This window comes from Wyeomyia smithii, chromosome 2, assembly GCF_029784165.1.
Source record: "Wyeomyia smithii strain HCP4-BCI-WySm-NY-G18 chromosome 2, ASM2978416v1, whole genome shotgun sequence".
NCBI lineage: Eukaryota > Metazoa > Arthropoda > Insecta > Diptera > Culicidae > Wyeomyia > Wyeomyia smithii.
In genome coordinates, this window is record NC_073695.1 from 252,574,851 (window position 1) to 252,594,599 (window position 19,749).

A 19,749-nucleotide genomic window follows, 5' to 3' on the forward strand; every position below is an offset into this window, starting at 1 on the left:
TTTAAATTTAACATTTGTTTTAACTTTTTTCGTATCACCTGAAATGGCTGGACGGAAAAAGAAACCTCGCATCGCTGCGGGGAGGAAAAGAGAGGCATCTCTTTCTGACACATCGAGTGTCTGTAGTGACAATCCTTTTGATATTTTGCCTGAGCAAGAAGCTGGTGAAATGGAAGTTACCAATAATGAAACTATACAAAATATAAAATCTTTAAAAAAGGAGAAAGTTCCACCTATTGTGGTAACTATTTCTTCTGAATTTAATATATTCAAAAAGGAACTTTCAACGTTTGTTTCTGACGTTAAAGTTACCTATCAAATTGCAGTCGATTGCAAAAAAGTTTAGATATTTTTTCTTCCTACTTGCAAAAGTGGAAAATCTCTCCCAATGCTTCTAAAACTCAAATGATAATTTTTCCTCATAAGCCTAGGGCTTCTTTCCTCAAGCCAAACAATAATCACGTTGTCAAGATGAATGGGGTTATTTTAAGTTGGTCCGACAAGGTTAAGTACTTGGGACTAATTTATGATAAAAAACTTATTTTCAAAGAGCACATTGAGAGTATACAAGCCAAGTGCATCAAATATACGAGATGTTTATATCCTCTTATTAACAGGAATTCTTAACTTTGTTTAAAGAACAAACTTTTGATTTACAAACAAATTTTTAGACCAGCAATGCTTTATGCTGTACCGATCCGGTCAAGTTGCTGTTCAACAAGGAAGAAAACGCTCCAAAGGATTCAGAATAAAATTCTGAAAATGATTTTGAAGCGTCCTCCTTGGTTTGGTACACTCGAATTACATAGACTTACTGGTGTTGAACCATTAGAAGCTATGTCAAATAAAATGATTAACAATTTTCGACAAAAATCGTTGCAATCCTCAATTGCTACGATAAGCTCTCTTTATAGTCAATAAGTTAGCAATAAGGTTAGTTGTAAGTTTACTTCCCCTTTTCTGACAAGTAGGTTTAAATCCCTACGAATGATAAGTCCTAATTGCGAAAGCAAACAAATCCTAACAATTAAAATTACAAATTTCTAACAGTGTTGAGAAGTCACCATTTGTGATTGGACACACATACTCATTATTTACTAATATTTATCATAAATACTTAAGCTACTAACAAATCCCCCCTTAAAAAAAAAAAAAAAAAAAAAACTAAAACCAGCTGCAAGCGACGGTGGCGTAGTACCACTCTATATGCTATTGCAGCCATTTTGTCAATCGATGTTTACGGCATTACTACACTCAATTGGTGGATCTTTCGCAACAAACATAACACAACAAGCCGGAAACTCTTCCAAAAAACACTTGTAAATTTAAAAAAATAAACGCACTTCGCGATAACATTTATAACGAACACGCACAACATTAAAGCAGTTTTCTTCCTATATAACACGCGAGCGAAAATTTGTACGACCGATTTCGGTCATGGCTTGCTCGAATCCATAAGAAGACGTCGTTTTTCAGTCGATTATCAGATGAGATGACTAAATTTACAATACCATTGAATTGAACTCTTAGTAATGTTACTTTTTTCTGAAAATTAAGCTGAATAATGATAGGAAAGGGAACCAATTTCAAGCAGCCAGTGTTGAGACGAAATACTCGAAATATGTTTTCTTCGACTGATTAAAATAGGCCCCACTGCTTAAGCCGTTCCTTATTCCACATTATGTTAAAATAAAATAAAATGAAATAAATTTACCTATTGAAATCGGAAATTGGTAGCTAGCAGAAGATTTCGTTCGGTTGGGAGCCCATCTAGATCACGATCCTCATTTTCAATATTTTTATTCCTTCTTAATTTTCTTTCGATGCGCTCAGAGAATCCTCCTTGTGGTTTTCTTATGTATTCTATTTCATTTGTCACCATCTTGAAAATTGCATAAAGAACGTCACAATCAAACATACTTCCTTCTATTAAAGACACGTAAATCTGTCAGTGTGAAATATTTTAAACATAACTGAAATATGTATTTCCAAAGATACAAGTGTTTTACAAGTATTCAGATTACTGTGCATGCCGCCATGAAACAAATTCGTATAACATACGAATATTTTGTTTTCCTCTTTTCAATTTTTTTTAAATATAACATAATGTTCTCAGTGCACTGTAATCAAAAACAACCGCTTGTTTAGAAATCAATCTGAAGAGCACTCAAAACTCGAGTACATTTGGATTGAACACAAAAGTTGACCATACATTACTTCCTACTTTACTAAAGTCTATCATAATGATGAAGGCATTCGAACTATCAAAAGTTCTACAAGCGGTGGTTCTGATACTACCGAGGTCTAACTTAGCTCGAGATTACCGCTCCTGTAACGATGTCCCGGCTGTGTCAGGAATATACTCTATTAGACCACTGGGGAGCGCGGCACCTTTGAAGTATACTGTGATCAAGAAAAGTTCGGCGGACGCTGGCTGGTGATCCAAAATCGATACGATGGATCGGTCAACTTCAATCGTAGCTGGACAGACTATCGGAACGGGTTTGGAAGTCTGCAGGGCGAGTACTGGTTAGGCTTGGAGAAGATACATCAGGTTCGAGTGTTCATTAATAACGTCTAATTTTACATCTAAGTGGATTCTTTAGTAGATTACGTCATGGGATGAGCATGAGATGTTGATTTGGATTGGTGACTTCAATTACTTCGAAGTCAACCAAAAGTACAAATTGTTTGAAGTCGCAGACGAGTTCGATAACTTCCGACTGTCGCTCGATGGGTGGCGAGATGGAACGGCAGGGGAGTCATTCTATGTATACCGGGACAGACAGTTCAGTACTTTCGACAGAGATCACGATAGTTCCATTTTGAACTGTGCCAAAGAGATGGGAAGCGGTTACTGGCACTTCGATTGCGGAACTGGAGTAAATCGGTAAGTTTTAAATTACCTAAAAATCAAACATTAGTTGGTAACATTCTTCATTCCAGAAATAACCTTAACGGAGAAACAGCGCTACAATTTTGGGTCGAAAACGTGGCATGTGGTGGGGAGGTTTCGGTGCCGAGAAAAACCCGCTGAAGTGGTCCAGGATGATGATCCGAACTCGAATGTTTTAACAAAAGAACCAACCGCAGTCGCTACCCATTTTGTAGCGCGTGAAATTTCAAGTACATACCTACCCATGAACAGATCCAAGTGTCAACCGTGTACTGATTTTATAGCAAATATTGTCTGAGTAAAATTATTCCCGCCATTGAAAAGTTCACCGTTCGAGTATAGATTCGCGAAGCAAAGAGACGTCAGCTCTCCGGATGAGTTAGAAAGGGTAAATATTGGTTGTTGTTGTTTTTTTCGTACTTCGTCCTCGTGCTGATGCTAATGGACACGATGTATCAACCCTGTGAAAAAAAGTTGTCAGGGGACGAACGAAATCGAAAGCGTACAGGGGCGGCAGGCAGATCGTGGGAATGAGACGCGTTGTCCGTTTCCGTAAAAGCGTATAAATCATAAGCGGAGGACCTATTCAAGGCGATGCTTTGTGGTATGAGTAAGGCTTTTGCGTTGTTAGTATGTTGTTTTGATAGGAACAAGGTGAAACAAAACAAAGGATCAACTTCTTATAGGTCATTCTTACGCGCAAGTTACATAAATCCTGTCAAAGTCTAGAAACATCACATGTGATGCCGTAAAACAAGACCAAACCAATAGGCTGAAACGGTTTACTGGTTTCGAACATAGACGTCCACAGAGAGGTGTTGCGTTCTTCCAGGCAGAAAAATCATTTGGATAAAACCCTCTCCTTCGAAATCCTGGGCACGTCTATGGTTCAGCATCAAACTGGGACTAGTTTCCGAATTCACAACGCTTCGAGAATAGATCAACACCAACGTCAGCATATTCTACTGTTGTTCTGTACACGAGCGACGCTACTCTGACTAAAATCACTGTCAAACAAATCTGAACCTTGCACAGTAGTAACGCTCTGCTGTCCCGGTCGTGTGCTTCCGTGTGTCGACGGGTGCAGCCGATGTTCGTTCGAGCCAGAGCGCGGTCCCTAAGTGCGTGTGTTTTTAATTAAATGTAGTTTTGTTTGCTTACCTCCGCTCTCACTCAGTCACTACTCTGTGTGTTGTTTTCGTTGTCGCTGTCGATACATATACGGATACGCGTTACGACCGAGCCATTTCGAGTCAGTTCCAACTACTTTTATTGCACAACCAGGGAAGCTACCCTCGGTAGTCAGTAACAATTTATGCTGCGCGACCGGGATAATCACTGGCCGGAAGGAAACGTGGCCAGGCGGTGTTTTATATGTTGTTGTTTATGTGTTTTATTCCATAGTTAGAGGATGCTACGTAGGGTAGAGATTGGAAACATACATTCATATCCGTCCGAAAGTTCTTTACCAATTACGAGCGCCAGAGCTTTTGATAGTTGGTGCTCAAATATCGGTGTATTTATTGCCATTTCCAAAAGTATGATCCCATATTATGTAGGAATTCGAACCCACCCTAGCGTCAATCCGTACAGTTTCGTCCCCTTCGATCAATTAAATTTTCTCGTGCGTGCGCCTTCTTCGGATGCTTTATGGACACGTACGGTCGTTTTTCATTCGATTCATTGTATCGAAAAGTGCATGGACCGAACCACCGGCAGGCTGAAAACGGAAGAATAAATAGCAATAAATTTCGGTATGAACATAATCGATTAAAACGTAATTTTTCATGCGAAATGGTGCTGGTGAATGGTGTTCACTTTCAATCTGTACGGTATGGCATTTCCCCGATGATTACTACTGCCGTTTGGCTCGTTTGGCCCTTCGGCTTGTTATGACAAACTGTTTCGGATGTTGTTTGCTGGCAGGAAAGGGGTCCATTTTCCTAATGGATTTGGCTTGGCATGGAAAGGTTTCTAGTGAGTTGGAAGTACAAAAAATTCAAATTGATAATTTTTTTTCATTATCGTAGTTTTGTACCAGAGTACGACTCAAAAATTTCATCCCCATATGACCTACCTGCTTTCATAACTGCTGGTGACGGATGAAAGTCGACATGCTGTAGCTCTCTTGAACTTCATCTCTTTTGACATTGGACTAACGTCTATCTCGAAGTTAGAGCAAGCCCACCAGCGGCTAAATTGAAGTTTCTAAAGCTAGTTTAGCAACTCCCACCATAACGCGGCAACCGCACCGGGCGTTGCTATGTTGGTTTGGGAAATAACAATCCTCACCTCGGGTAAACATTTTGTATAGGTTTTTTATTGAGATGACCATTTTGGTTGGCATTTTGGTCTGCAACCTACACGATGCGGAAAGCTCAAATCCTCACAAGATTGGCCAATATTATTCAATAAACCTGGAAGGTTTGAGGAAATCTGCTCGGGAGTATTACCAACTATTTTCCCGTTTCGTTCGGTCGTTTTATAAAAAACCATTTTTCTCCTTTACCGCTGTTTCAATCTTCAAAAATAACCTAAGATGCGTTCGAAAGCGGCGTTGGAAATGGTCATCGATATAGACCGGTGTTTCCGATAAAAACATTGTTAAAACGCTGGATGGCACCTTCCTCCGCATGGCCGCCCCGAATCTTTCCAAAAACCATTTTCTTAATCGCGTATAAGGAAATTTGTTCTGCGAAATCATTTTCTCGATCACTAGAATCAACCAAATACTCGAAAACAATTTACGCGTTCTATATTTAAGTTCAAATTTAATTAAAGATTCAAGTTCAAATAGTAATAGCAAACTGTGGGAACCGAGACAGCATGAAATACAGAATGCAACTAATGACAGTTAGCCAGCTTTGAGTAGAATAGTCATTTAAGCCAACATGCGGGACGTGCCCAGTTTTACGGAATTACTTTGAATAAACATATAAGTATGAAAAAATCCACGTACGCACAGGTAAAAAAAAACCTGCAAAAGAATTATGCTATCGATAACTTGGGAAAACGGAAACAAAGTTAAAACAAAGTTTCGTGAAATGGAGGGAACATTTTATGAAGTAGAAAGAACGTAGCTCATTCTGGAAACGATTGACTGACGGATAAGTTGGTTATTACTAGATCCGCAAAAAATATGCGAAATACATCACAAACAAACATTTTACCAACGCTGGCTAGTGACGGTCTTCAGAAATTGGCAACTGCCGGTGTGAAGAAGAAATAGTGGAACTGGTAATCCCCATTAGCAACGACCGGTGCGAAAATCGGTTGCTATCCAAAATAGCAACGGCCAGCGTTGTGAAAATAGCAACTCAAATGGCAACTCACCGGTGCGCTTGCTCTTAGGCACCTGAATTTGAAAATCTAGTAATTCAACCAGGGAAAACAAGGGTAAAGTGGTCAGGTTTTGAACGCTTATACATCTGCCATTTCTTTTCAGAAAGTCGAGGTTTTGGAAAAAATCGATCAGAATCTATTTTGCGTATAAATTTATGTAACAAAAACAACCTATTGTGTGCGATACACTATTGAAAAATTGGTAAATAACATCGATTGTCTGAATCATACCGGGCAACCAATCACTACCTCTCTTCCCAAGCACAGCCGACACTAACGGATACAACCGATCTGACTTTGTAAACGATTTGTTGTTGTTGTTTTACTTTCCTTGCCTTTCCCTATTCTCCCAAACTCCTCCCTCTTTCCAAATAACTGACGAAACCTTGATATAAAAGGAACCATTCGAACATTTCACCCGATCATCATCGTTCATCTCGAGTTTTGACCGTTGAACAGAACAGTCGTTTTACAAACTGAGAAAAGTCTACGTTGTGTACTTAGTAGATGGAGGTGGAAGAAACCTGCACGCTGCAATCCGCAGCGAATAAATCTTCCACGGGCACCAAGCCCAAGCGGAAGAAAACAGAAGCACCCGACATTGGTGACGACGAGCTGGAAGCGGATTTATTGCGAAATAACACCTTCAGTAAGCTGACAAAGAAACTTAAGGCCACCAAGAGCCAGCCGGCTCCAGTGGTCACTACACCGGAAAACTCGTCCGGGAAGAAGAAGCAGCCCCCTTTGATGGTGAGGAACATCGGAGTCGTGGACCTCTGCGATGCCCGACCGACGAATAAAATTACCTAATCCTTATCTTATGCGCATCGGCGGAAGAATTCGACAGAGTAAAAATCACCTGCAGAAAACCAACTGTGAGTTCTACACGCACGACAAACCAACCAATCGTTCTTATCGGGTCGTGCTTCGTGGCCTCCCTCTGGCCGACCCAAACAGCATCCTGGATCGGTTGAAGAAAGAGTCCAACATCACTGCTCTGGCTGCACACGTCATCCGGCGTAAGGCCGAGTGTGCCGATCTGGACGAGTCGTTCTATCTGGTGCACTTTGCAAAGGGGTACAACAACCTTAGGAAGCTGAACGAAGTGAAAAGCATTGGGCACATTGTCGTAAGGTGGGAATCTTACCGTAACAAACGTGCCGACGTCACACAATGCATGAACTGCCTGTACCATGGCCATGGACAAACGCGATACTCATGCACCAGCAAAACGGTGCGCAAACTGTGACGGTGCTCACTCTGCTACGGATCGCAACTATCCTAAAAAGGCCGAATACATCCGGGCTCTGCAACAAGCGACAATCTCAAACCAGCCAGGTAACAACGGAAACAGAAGAAAGGTTCGCCTGTGCCTGCCTTAAACGAGAAAAACTTCCCAAGCATCCTGCAACCCGGCGGTATGCCAATCCCTGTGGGCCATCCGTCAATTTCAAAGGCCTGGATAAACCAGAAGGATGAACGGAAAATCGACCCCCGTGTCAGAGCGGGAGTTAGAGTACACCTCAAATTCCTCCATGAAATGTAACAAGGATGCGCTCTACGGATTTGACGAACTGTGGACCATCTTCAACGAATTCTGCGTTCGTATGAATCAGAGGCTGTCCACATTCCACGTGGACACAAAAATCGTCATTTTGGACCCCCGCCCCCGTCCCTTCTCGTGGACAAGCGTGGACATTTATCAAACCTCCTCCCCCCACTCTTTTTCCACGTTGCCATTTTTTTTACAACGAAAAGTCGTATAATGCTTATTTCTGTGGTTTTATTTAGTGATCAAACAAAATAAAATTTTAGCAAAAGAATAACCTAAATAATTTCAAAATCAGCCCAAAACCACCTGAGAGAGCCGAGAAGGGCAACGCAAACGCCTTTACTATTAAGAAGAAACTGAAAGAAATTTAATAACAAGCTATGGCCCCTATTACGGAAGATGAGGTGAGCGGCGAGTTACTCGTCTGATCAATTAAGATACTGCAGATGGTGAGTAGGCTGGATTTTCGATGAGTAGCTCGTCTGTTACTTAGCTTTCACCAACCAAGTTTCACTCGCGGTCCCTAATGCACATTTTGCTCGCCTCGTTTTTTGTAATAGGGAACTTGGCTTTGAATGATTGAAAACACTTTTCAACGCCTGAAAAAACAACACAATAGATCTAAAAATCAACTCTGAAAAGATTTTTATATCCGAAATAGTTGTAAACTACTCGAAAAAAAAAAACAAATAAGTAACTATAAACAAAACGGATTAGATATCTAAATGTAGTCCAATAAACGAAAATTACTTTGAAGAACAGTTGAGAAAAATATGGCTCCAAACGCGGCCTACAAAGCATGAACATAAAATTATTACTTTTAGAAGTCAGAACGATCAGAAATTACGTAACGCTAATCAGCCTGACCCCCCTACGTATTTTTTAATTTCAAGCAAATATGACAGTTACGTAACTGTCTCTACTACCCCCCTCCCCCCTACCTAACAATAAGTAACGCATTAACCCCCCCCCCCCTTTCATGCGTTACGTAATTTGTGTACGACGCCTTAGGGAAAAACATTTATTTGCTCTCTCAGTTTGAGAGGGAGTAGTTTTCGTTAGCTTCTCCTTTACTAGAAGAGAAGTTGGCCAAATATTAAAACATTTAGGTTCACATTGAAGCCACATCCTAACCGTCTTCGAATTTAATATTATAGGAAGATACACAACTCACCATGGGTGCGTTTTCTGCAGAAAGCTCGATTTTATACTGTTTTTGCCGCACCCTAGAGCGATGAGAACGGTAACGCAATGCTCAGTTGGTCGCCGAGCAATTTATTTCGTTTTTCTTGCGTGCGCGGATGAGCAATTTACAAGAGTTTCACTGGATTTTTGCTCTGCCAAATTAGGAGCGTTTTTCCGTCAGAGAAACTATTACTCTGCGCTCTCTCTACAGCAGATGGTATGATGCACATTGAATGTAAGCTCGCAGTTGTTAAGAGGAAAGAAAACTCTTTCTCTTTAAGATGAAGATGAGCAAAACAAAGCCTGTTCGCTAGACGATCATCCAGCTAGAACAACAAATACACGACGTTCCTGTGGCTATTCAGGTGTCAGAAAGGGAAGTAAGCGCTGCAGTGCAATGCGGCAAAAATATGAAAGCCTTAGGTTACGATGTCATCTTCAACCTGGTACTGCAGAAGCTCTCTAGCAAAGCCTGCGGTTTCCTTGCGTCCACCTTCACAAGGTGTTTTGAGTTGGACTACTTTCCGACCAAATGGAAGACGGGAAAAGTTATTTCTATCTTGAAGCCTGGAAAGGACCTCACCCTTTCATCAAGCTACAGGCCCATCACACTATTGTCTGCGGTGAGCAAGGTCTTCGCAAGGCTCATAGCGTCTGCAGAGGCACATTGAGGAGCACGAGGCCGGAACAATTCGGCTCACGGAAGGGGCATTCCGCCGCCCAATAGCTGGTTCGTGTGAAAAACCTCATATACCGAAACAAAACGAACTCCCAACAACACTGCTATGGCTCTACTAGAGGTGGAAAAAGTATTCGACAATGTGTGGCACGACGGACTGATCCATAAGCTGGTACAGGCCAGGTTCCCATTGTACTCACTCAAAATGATGAGTAGCTACCTGAGCGACCGCTGCTTTCGAGTCCACCTTTATGGAACAATTTCGGAACAACACGGCATCCCAGTTGGAGTGCCACAGGGCAGTCATTGGGTCCAACTCTCTACAGTGTTTTCACAACAGACGTGCCTCCACTTTTCAGTGGGTGCATGCTCTCACTATATGCAGATGACACAGCGAAACTGGCCAATGGACGAAGGCCGAAAGATTACCGAAGAACCGAGTTGCAGAGGGGAGAAACGGCATACGTAAACTACCTCACCAGGTAGCAAATCTAACTGAACGAGGCAAAAATTCAAGTAATGGTCATCAAACAACGCCAAACGCCAAAACTCTCGCTTCCAGAAATTTGTCGGTTATCGGTAAACCGGGCAGCTATCGAATGGCCCTGTAAGGTTGGATACCTTGGGACCAACTCATCGATGAGAAATTGCTATATAATGCACACACGGATCAAAATACGCTGCATTGTATTGATTAAACAATTGTATTCGTTGACATGCTGAAAGTTACGGTTGTCGCAAAAAAAAAACAAAATAGCGGTGTTTAAGATGATCATCGCTCCGGTAGTGTATGACGCCATGCCATTGTGGGGATCCTATGCTGAGATGCATAAAAAGAAGCTGCAAGTGGTCCAAAACTGGCTACTGAAAAACATCTCAAATGCCCCGTATGGCACCCGTATAACAGATCATGAAAGTTTCATGGTAAAAGCTCTCTCCTCAGAGAACGCAATCATCCAAGATCTGGTAAGATAGGTTATCAAATTTAGGTTAAGTAGGTTTTTTAGAATTTAAACACTGACGGTTAAACCGTCTAGAATTCTGTTCAATAACTATAAAGAAAAAGAAAACCAATTAATATTAAAAATACTACATAAATAACGAAGCTGAAAACATAATGTAAATCTCTTGAGTAAAGAAAGATATTGTAAGAAAAACATGAGCAATTAAATAAATATCCATCAGGCAATAATAATTTCACCCCATTATTCTAATTTCAAAACTGCACCGGTGTCATACGTACGCCATCGAATTCAATTTCTCATTTGTGCATTGGCCGGCAAAGCGAACGGTTCTTTCTGGAGCAGCCGAAAAGCTGGTGGTGACAAATATTAGTCGTTTACAAAAGCGCACACCAATTTCTTATTCGGTTGTATGTATGGATTGCTATAGCACGTGTATGGGTAGCTATAGTGGGTGTTAATCGAAGATTTAATATTTCCTCGTTTATTCATTAACACTTCATTAAAACTATTGAAACGCCTAAAAGAACACGGTTAAATTTTTCGACTGTACAGCAGCGATTTAAACTTCTTCAGCCAATACTGATTTATCAAGGAAAAAATATTGCTGAAGACTGATCAACACTTGTTTGCTAGAAATTTCATTTAGATCAAAACAGGTTCTTTTAAGTACCGTAAATTATCGGTAAGAGAAGTATTATAAATTATAATTTATTTTTGTTTCTTGGTGCGCCGTTTTGTGTTACTTTTTCACACACAGAGAAAAAAAAAACAAACTTGGCTCTATAGTGAAAAATAACAGAACATTTAGAAATGCTCTAAATCATACTTAAAGAAGTAATATATTTACCTGTCACTCGCCGAAACCTTGATAACAACTACGCAAAAAGCGTATGATTGAGTTCTTGCTTTTTAAGTTATTGAAATAAACGTAATTTCTTAAAACACATAAAGTTATATGCTGGGCTGGAGCCAACGTAGTATGAGTTTGATCGGTTCAATGGCAAACAATTTCCACTATTAGAATTTCTGCTTGAATTGTTCTGGTCTCCAATTTCAGATAGTTTCGTTGAGTTCGCTTTTTGCTAAGATAGAAAATTTTTTAGCCAATTCGGTAAATTGAATGATTATCTTGGTAATACGGCAGTGCGAGATTTCGAATGATCGAACCCGCAACTTCCGGCATGGTATTTTGGCCAATCAAACTACTGGGCAGGTAATTTGCCCTAAAAATAATATATTATCACCCTCTAATATTGTGTCTCATTCATTGACCAAAACACCACGCCGAAAATATCCGAGTTTGTGGGTCCGTGTCCAGTCTAGATGAGAATTTTTGTTTTGAAGTTTAAATGAAACCTTCTGTTCTCGCTCACTTTTTGCTTACTTGTATAACTACATACATTGTTCGCTTCAAAGAAAGTTGTAGTTGCCGAAATTTCCAGCTTCGTTTTGAAGTCAGCACAGGTTGGTTTTAATAATGCCAGATATTTTTAATCAGAAATAATTTAAGTCTGTTGCCAAAAAAGTATACTTTATTTATAAATTAATAAAATGAACATGGTCCGCTCTAATTGAACACATAATTCAGAAATGTTTGTCTTGTTTATAAGGGACACAAAATATTACAATTTCAAAAGCAAGTTCAAATTATTTATAGCAAATAGCAGTGATTTTGCACTTGATGATTTTTATGAAGGATAATTGCACATAATTAGATTAAGTAAAAGCAACTATTCGTTTGTTGCATTAAAACATTCGATTATAACCATTGATTGTTGGAATAAATACAATTTTTGATTTGTTTTAACAATTTGTATTATTTTCAGTGTCGCAGAAGCTATTGATAATATTTATGAACTTTTTACGGCGATGACTTGTTATGGGTGGGTTAAAACTATTTTTTCAACTGTTCAGTCATAATAAACCAAGTCATTAAAAATTCTTTGTTGATTCGACCAGAGTGGACCAGGTAACCTACTTAGTTATAAACCTAACTTTGTCGAACTGACAACACTGTTTCTTTTCCAATTGCCACACCACATGATGCAGTTGAAAAGTAACTTTAAGAAACTTTAAAGTTAACAGAAGAGTGTTCACTCTTCATTTTTTTTCCTCGAATTGATGAAAATTTCACTTAGTCTGGTCTAACTTAACACTGACCATATCAAAGAAAATTCCGATAATATACGATAATATATGATAACTAGCTGACCCGGCAAACTTCGTAAGTGTTTAATTCACTAATTTTAAACATTTCAAATTTATTGATTCCTTGCGATTGGATTATATCGTTTAATAATAATTGGTTTTATCGGAATGGCAAATCCTCAACTTTAGGCTTTTGTACATGACCTCTATTCCGGATATATATTGGGTGCATTTCAGTTATTTTCGTTGTTTTCCAGAAACTGAAAGTGGTCATCTTCTAATTCAAAATGGTGTCCAGGGTCAATGCTTGGCTTCTTTACATCATTTCGATTACGGATTATCCATATGTAGTAGTATTCGGTTATTTTCGGCTGTTTTCCAGAAGTTGCCATTTTTCAATTCAGACTGTTGTCTAAGGTCAATTTATAGCTCCTTGCATCATTCTGGATCCGTTGATCCGGAACCGTAAGTCGCCATCTTGGATTTAAAAAAGGCACTTGGAAACAATTTCTGGCCCCTGAGCACCATTCTGGTTTAAGAAACACCCATATTGGGTGTTATTTGGTCATTTTCGGCTGTTACCATCTTCGAATTCAAAATGGTGTCTGTGGTCGATGCTAGCTCCTGTGTATCATTCTGGTTCCGAAGATACTTATTTTGTATGGAAATCGGCCATTTTTGGCTGTTTTTTAGAAACCGGAAGTTGCCATCTTACAATTCATAATGGTGTCTGAGGTCAATTTTCAGCTTCATTCTCGTTCCAGAGATATTCATATTGGGTGGTACTTTGAGCTGTTTCCAGACACCGGGAGTCGCCATCTTACAATTCAAAATATTGTCTGAGTTCGATTTGTGGCTCCAGTGCATCATAACAATCCCGGAAATACCCATATTGGGTGGTATTTGGTCATTTGCCGCTGTTTTTCGGGAACCGGAAGTCGCCATCTTGGATTTCAAAATGGCATTTGGGAACAATTTCTGGCCTCCGTGCGTCAATCTGATTAAAGAAACGTTCATATTGAGTGGTATTTGATCATTTTCGGCTGTTTTCCAGACACCGGAAGTTGCCAGCTTACAATTCAAAATGTTGTCTGAAGTCGATTTGTGGCTTCAGTGCATCGTAACAATCCCGGAAATACCCATATGGCGTCGTACACAAATTACGTAACCCCCCTTCATGCGTTACGTAATATCTATACGACGCCTATTGGGTGGTATTTGGTCATTTGCCGCTGTTTTTCAGAAACCGGAAGTCGCCATCTTGGATTTCACATTGGCATTAGGAGACAATTTCTGGCCTCTGAGCGTCAATCTGGTTAAAGTAACACTCATATTGGGTTGTATTTGGTCATTTTCGTCTGTTTTCCAGACACCGGAAGTCGCCATCTAACAATTCGAAATGTTGTCTGAGGTCGATTTGTGGCTTCAGTGCATCATAACAATTCCGAAAATACCCATGTTGGGTGGTATAAGGTCATTTGCCGCTATTTTTCAGAAACGGAAAGTCGCCATCTTGGATTTCGAAATGGTATTTGGAGACATGCCAGAAGAAGGAAGGGTGTCGAAACATTATGGACATGTTTGTTACCCCTAAAAACAATCACCTGCCAATTTTAGTTGGTTAGTTCTCGAGATAAGCAGAAATTTGTGTTTCCTTTGTTATGAACCCCTCCCTCACAGGAGAGGGAGGGGAGTCGAACCACTATGGACATACTTGTTACCTCTAAAAACATTCACATACCAAATTTGGTTGTATTTGGTTGATTGGTTCTCGGGCTGTGCGAAATTCGTATTTCATTTGTATGGGACCCCTCCCTTGTAGAAGAGGGAGGGGTGTCAAACCATTATGGATATATATGTTACCCCTAAAAACAACTACCTACCAAATTTGGTTGTATTTACTTGGTTAGTTCTCGAGATGTGCAGAAATTTGTGTTTCATTTGTATGGGACCCCTCCCTTCCAAAGAGGGAAGGGTGTCGAATCAACATGAAAATTTTTGCTACTCCTAAAAACATCCACATGCCAAATTTGGTTCCATTTACTTGGTTAGTTCTCGAGATGTGCAGAAATTTGTGTTTCATTTGTATGAGACCCCTCCCTTACAGAGGAGGGAAGGGTGTCGAACCAACATGGACTTATTTGTCACTCCTAAAAACATCCACTTGCTAAATTTGGTTCCATTTGCTTGGTTGGTTTTTGAGATGTGTAGAAGTTTGTGTTTCATTTGTATGGGACCCCTCCCTTACAGAAGAGGGAAGGATGTCGAATCAACATAAACCTATTTGTTGCTCCTAAAAACATCCACATGCAAAATTTGGTTCCATTTGCTTGGTTAGTTTTCGAGATGTGCAGGAATTTGTGTTTCATTTGTATTGGACCCCTCCCTTGCAGAAGGGGGAGGGGTCTCGAACTGTCTTAGTCATCTTTCCCGGCCCCTGAAACCCCTATATACAAAATTTCACGCCGATCGGTTCGGTAGTTTCCAAGCCTATATGAATCAGACAGACGGACAGACAGACAGACAGACAGACAGACAGAGCTGCATTTTTATATGTTTAGATATATTGTTATGTTTTAGAAATGTGTCGGTTTTTTCAGAATTTCGCGAAATTTCGCGAAATATAGAGGCCAATTTCGTTTCGTTTCGAGAACTTGAAATCTATCTTGATTTCGTTTCGACTATTCTGGCTAAAACGAAATCGAGGGCTAATTTCGTTTCGTTTCGACACCAAAAAAGTCGTTTTCGCACGCCCCTACTCGATAGTACAGCTACGAGGAAAGGTTTTTCTATGACAGCGCTTATCTGAAGGATCCGTTCTTTTAGTATATATTATAATTTACAGCGCTTTAACGTCTCCGCATTTAGAAAAGCACTGTAAGATAGAATTGCCGAAAATACTAGAGTTACAATTCTATCTACTATTTGTTTTAATAGTATATAAAAATACCGTAGTCAAACGTTATGCGGTCGTATCTTGGCTACCACCCTCCTACTTTTTCATATTCGAAAGAACACTGAGACTAATAATTCTATCTATCGTGCTATTATTATTGGCGACTCCGACTCCAGTTACAGCTCAAAAAATATAGTTTCAATGAATGTCTTTCAGGGTCTTTGACGTTATATATGAAAAAATTGGTGCATTTGTAAACATAATCTTTGTATTGAAATATTTAGTGAATAAACTTGTTTTTTTTTTTAATAAAACTTATAAAATGTTATCCCGTAAGCACTCTATCCATCCTCTGAATAAAATTACAGTTTCGGTTAAACCAGGATTTCTAGAATTAGATTTTCGCACTGTCAATCATGCTGGTGAACCGTTTAATTCTTCAGATGACATTTTCTGTAAGTAAAGGTCAAAAAATCTTCTCATAATAGAAAGTCTGGTAACTGAAGCTTAAATTTTTCAATATTTTTTTTATACAAGCTAACACTTTTAGCCCTGATGGCTTTAAAATATTTCAGATGACTCGTAATCAACCTTTTTCTTTATTTTGTTCGCTTTTTGAGGTTGTACTCTATTTTTCGACTGCATTCAAGTTTTTTTTTTCAATCACCTCAAAGTTTTTCGTAAGCAAATATTTGATTATGAGAGCTGTTTTCATGCAGAATTATGACGGTATTGGTTCTTGATCACAATTTTGCTGATTTTTGTGAAAGAAGCCACCAAAACCAAACTCACTGATTTTCGATACTCTAGTATTTTCGCGTTAGTTATAACAGTGTATGTAAAAGCAATACATTTTTACTGTATTAGAATAAAATCGCAGTATGAATATGACTAAATCCTGGTCAATATTTGTCCGTTACATCATCCTCGCATGAATGTGATTCTGTTTTATAACTACCATTACTGTTTCCGTCAGCTTTTACCAAATTTAGAAGAAAGAGTGGCATCATTGCATCGACACTCACAGGGATCTGGTAATCCTGCACCATTGTTCAGCTCAGACAGCCGCTGTTTAATGTGCTGCTGACACCGGTGCATCGCAACGGGGGACCATCGAACATCCGTAAAATCGCCTCTAGTCTGGATGCAAAACGTAACGAATCATTCCGTAAACAACCACGGCCGGCGGCGGCGGGGTGAGTGTCACGCGGAGAGGATTATAATTTTTAATTTGTTTCGTTTGGCATAAGTTTCATATCGACGGGATAGCAGCAGCATCCTTCACGGTTCCGTGACAAATTCGGTGTCAAAATCAACGCTAATGGAGGGGGAACACCCACGGCGTTGAGTCCCTGTTTGAATGTGATTACGTGAAGTGTTAAAATCCATTCTTAGGGGTGTTATTCCACCAGCTCGATGGCTCATGGCAAATGAAAAATGATTATAATTTCGCCTTTGAAACATTTCATTCCTGTCATGTACTGTCTGTTTCCCAGGAAAAAAATTCATTAGCTCACCTGTAACGAGAAAATTAATCAAACGTATCCGCAGTATGCCCAGATCCGAACCAATAACCTCCAGGGAATTATGTAAAACTGTGAAACTCATGTTATGTTTTCGCTCTGCCCCTCATGTCATCTGGTGAAGCCACAGCGAAAGAGTCAACACAACATGTTATTTTTTAACCCTGCTAGGGCAGAAGCAAATCTACCGACACTGGTCCGAACAGCAAAAAGGCACCCATAACTATGTGTTTTCTGTAATGGTGTCTATTGCAAACTATTGTGTTCGTGTGCTGCAGGTGCGTGGCCCATTTCATCAGCCCGTTCTTTTTTTCCGGGAAAAGTCCGACAACTGTCGCTATTGTTTTCCACCATGCTTTGTCGTCGTCGGAAGGGCTGTTAAAGGTGCACACCCACGAAAGGTCAACATTTATTCGCCAGCGAGCATACAAACTATATTAAGGTATAAGGCGATAAGTGATTCCTTTTGACTGCTAAGTTGGAGTTCTGGTCGTTATTAACGGGTGAACGAGCTGTGGTATAGGTGAAATGATTGGACATACTTCAGTGCTTTCTACTTTAAAATCGAAATTCGGTCGAAATTTAGAATTGAATGTGCAGATTTCTAGCTATTAAAAACATTTACGATACAAGATATCGACCTCGTTTCAATCACGTTTTTAGTTTTAAGACAAAAGTAATCAAATATCCGTTTTCAAAATATATTAACAATTTTGTGGTGTAATACTGAAAATTCAATATATGTATTGCATTTTGACCTTTTGATTAACCACTATAAAGGTCAAATAAGGTTGAATAATTTTGAGGCTTCGTTATATTTCCATCTCAGAAAAGTAGTTTTTTACGCGGCCTCATATAAATCTGGAACGCATCCCTCACGTAAAAAAGACCTTAGTGTATTACTAAAGGCAAATGTGAAGTGTACCTGTAAGGGCTTATAATCTTTTACAAGGATTACCCAATAGTTGAGCTATAAAACACATAAGCTGTTTCTCGAATAACTGATTCAATCTGCAATGTTTGCTTATTAAAGTTTTGGGTAGCTGCTAGTCTAAAATAAGTGGTAAAGCATCGCTTACCTTACTTTCTTTGAGATTGATTTGCATCGTAGCTTCAAAAATATTTTGGGGTCTATACCTGGCCTCATTTCACTGGGGTAAATTTTCTGAGTATTTGGCCTTTTTAGAATTTTGTCCATTGCTTTGTGTTCTGAGTGGCATGTGACGCTCTCCACAACCACAATTCAACCAAGTTCAGATTTTGTAATTTGGGCAACAAAAACTACAGATTATAAATCGATATTTTTCGTCGGCCCGATGATTCCAACATTGGTAGTAGTTTGCATACGAAAATGCGATAGTTATGCGACATTGTTCGAGAACTAGCTAGTGGCTAGTGGCTAGTGCTTCGATGCTACTGACACTAACAGTCTCGCCCGAGTCGGGGCTCGAACACACGACATCTTAGCCCAACATCGTATACCGAAATCAGATGGGAGAAGCCACCATTCATAACCACAAGAACCATAAGATCCATCAGCCAGAGAAAAAAAACCAACATTTTCACCTATGTGCCTGTCACTTTCCCCAAGCGTTAACACCGCGGTACCGCTCATAGCATATTTGAAATGCAAAAATAACAAACATAAAATAAAACATTAAACTCTTGTATAATCCAGCAATGACAGCACGCATGAGCGCAAAATTCTCAGCTCATTACCTCATTTAAGTAGTAGGTGCTCCGTGCGAGGAATACCACGAAAACAGGGAGCTGCCAACAGGCGTTGCCTGCCGATATGCCTGGCTCGGTTCAGTGATCGCATTCACACAAGTATAACGGCTAATTTACATAAACCTCTTTTCGGTTCTAAAGCGATTTCAACACCTTACTAGGGTTTCCGCATTGGCAGAGTCTCTCCTAGGGCAGAAAAAAAATTGCGGGGAGCAGCTAATCTAGGTCTTACAGTGTCATATTTCGTTATTCTAACAGGCAGCAGCAGGTGAACCGTCTCCTCATCGTAGGTCTGTTTTGCATTAACATATGAGGTATTAAAAAAGAGTAAGCTTGGTGAGAAACTGTAATAAAATTGAAAAACAACTTTCATAGGTCGACTACTGAGTACTATTTTTATTTCCTAACCATGATCCGACGATTTCCTACAAAGTTTCCATTCCATTTGATTCATTACTTTGGCACTAATAACATTTCAACGTTGTCTGCTTCAGCTAAAACGCATCCATAGCACATGTCTATCAATGCTACTTTCGCTCGGCCTATGCAGGGATCTGTCTGTTCCGGGAGGGTGAATTATTCAACCCCAGTATCGAGTTTCAGCCTCATTTCTGCACGTACGATTGAGTCATACACCGGATCGATAGTACACCTGAAAATTATCCGAAAATCGGAAGGTTTCCTCGTTTGATTTGCACTTTATGAAATCCGCTTATGGCAGGGGACTAGGCCCTTCCGTTCGGCGTAATTCGAGCTGGCCGGTAGCGGATTCGTTTACCCGCACACCGTCCAGTTGGGGCCGATTTGGGGTTGGGCTTGCGCTAATGGTCGT

The 19,749-nt window shown here is 39.9% G+C and overlaps 1 pseudogene; it reads left to right on the forward strand.

The window, feature by feature from the left end:
- The first annotated feature begins 2,243 nt into the window (after window positions 1-2,243).
- On the forward strand, window positions 2,244-3,490 carry LOC129720551 (ficolin-3-like; annotated as a pseudogene).
- The last annotated feature ends 16,259 nt before the right edge of the window (window positions 3,491-19,749 follow it).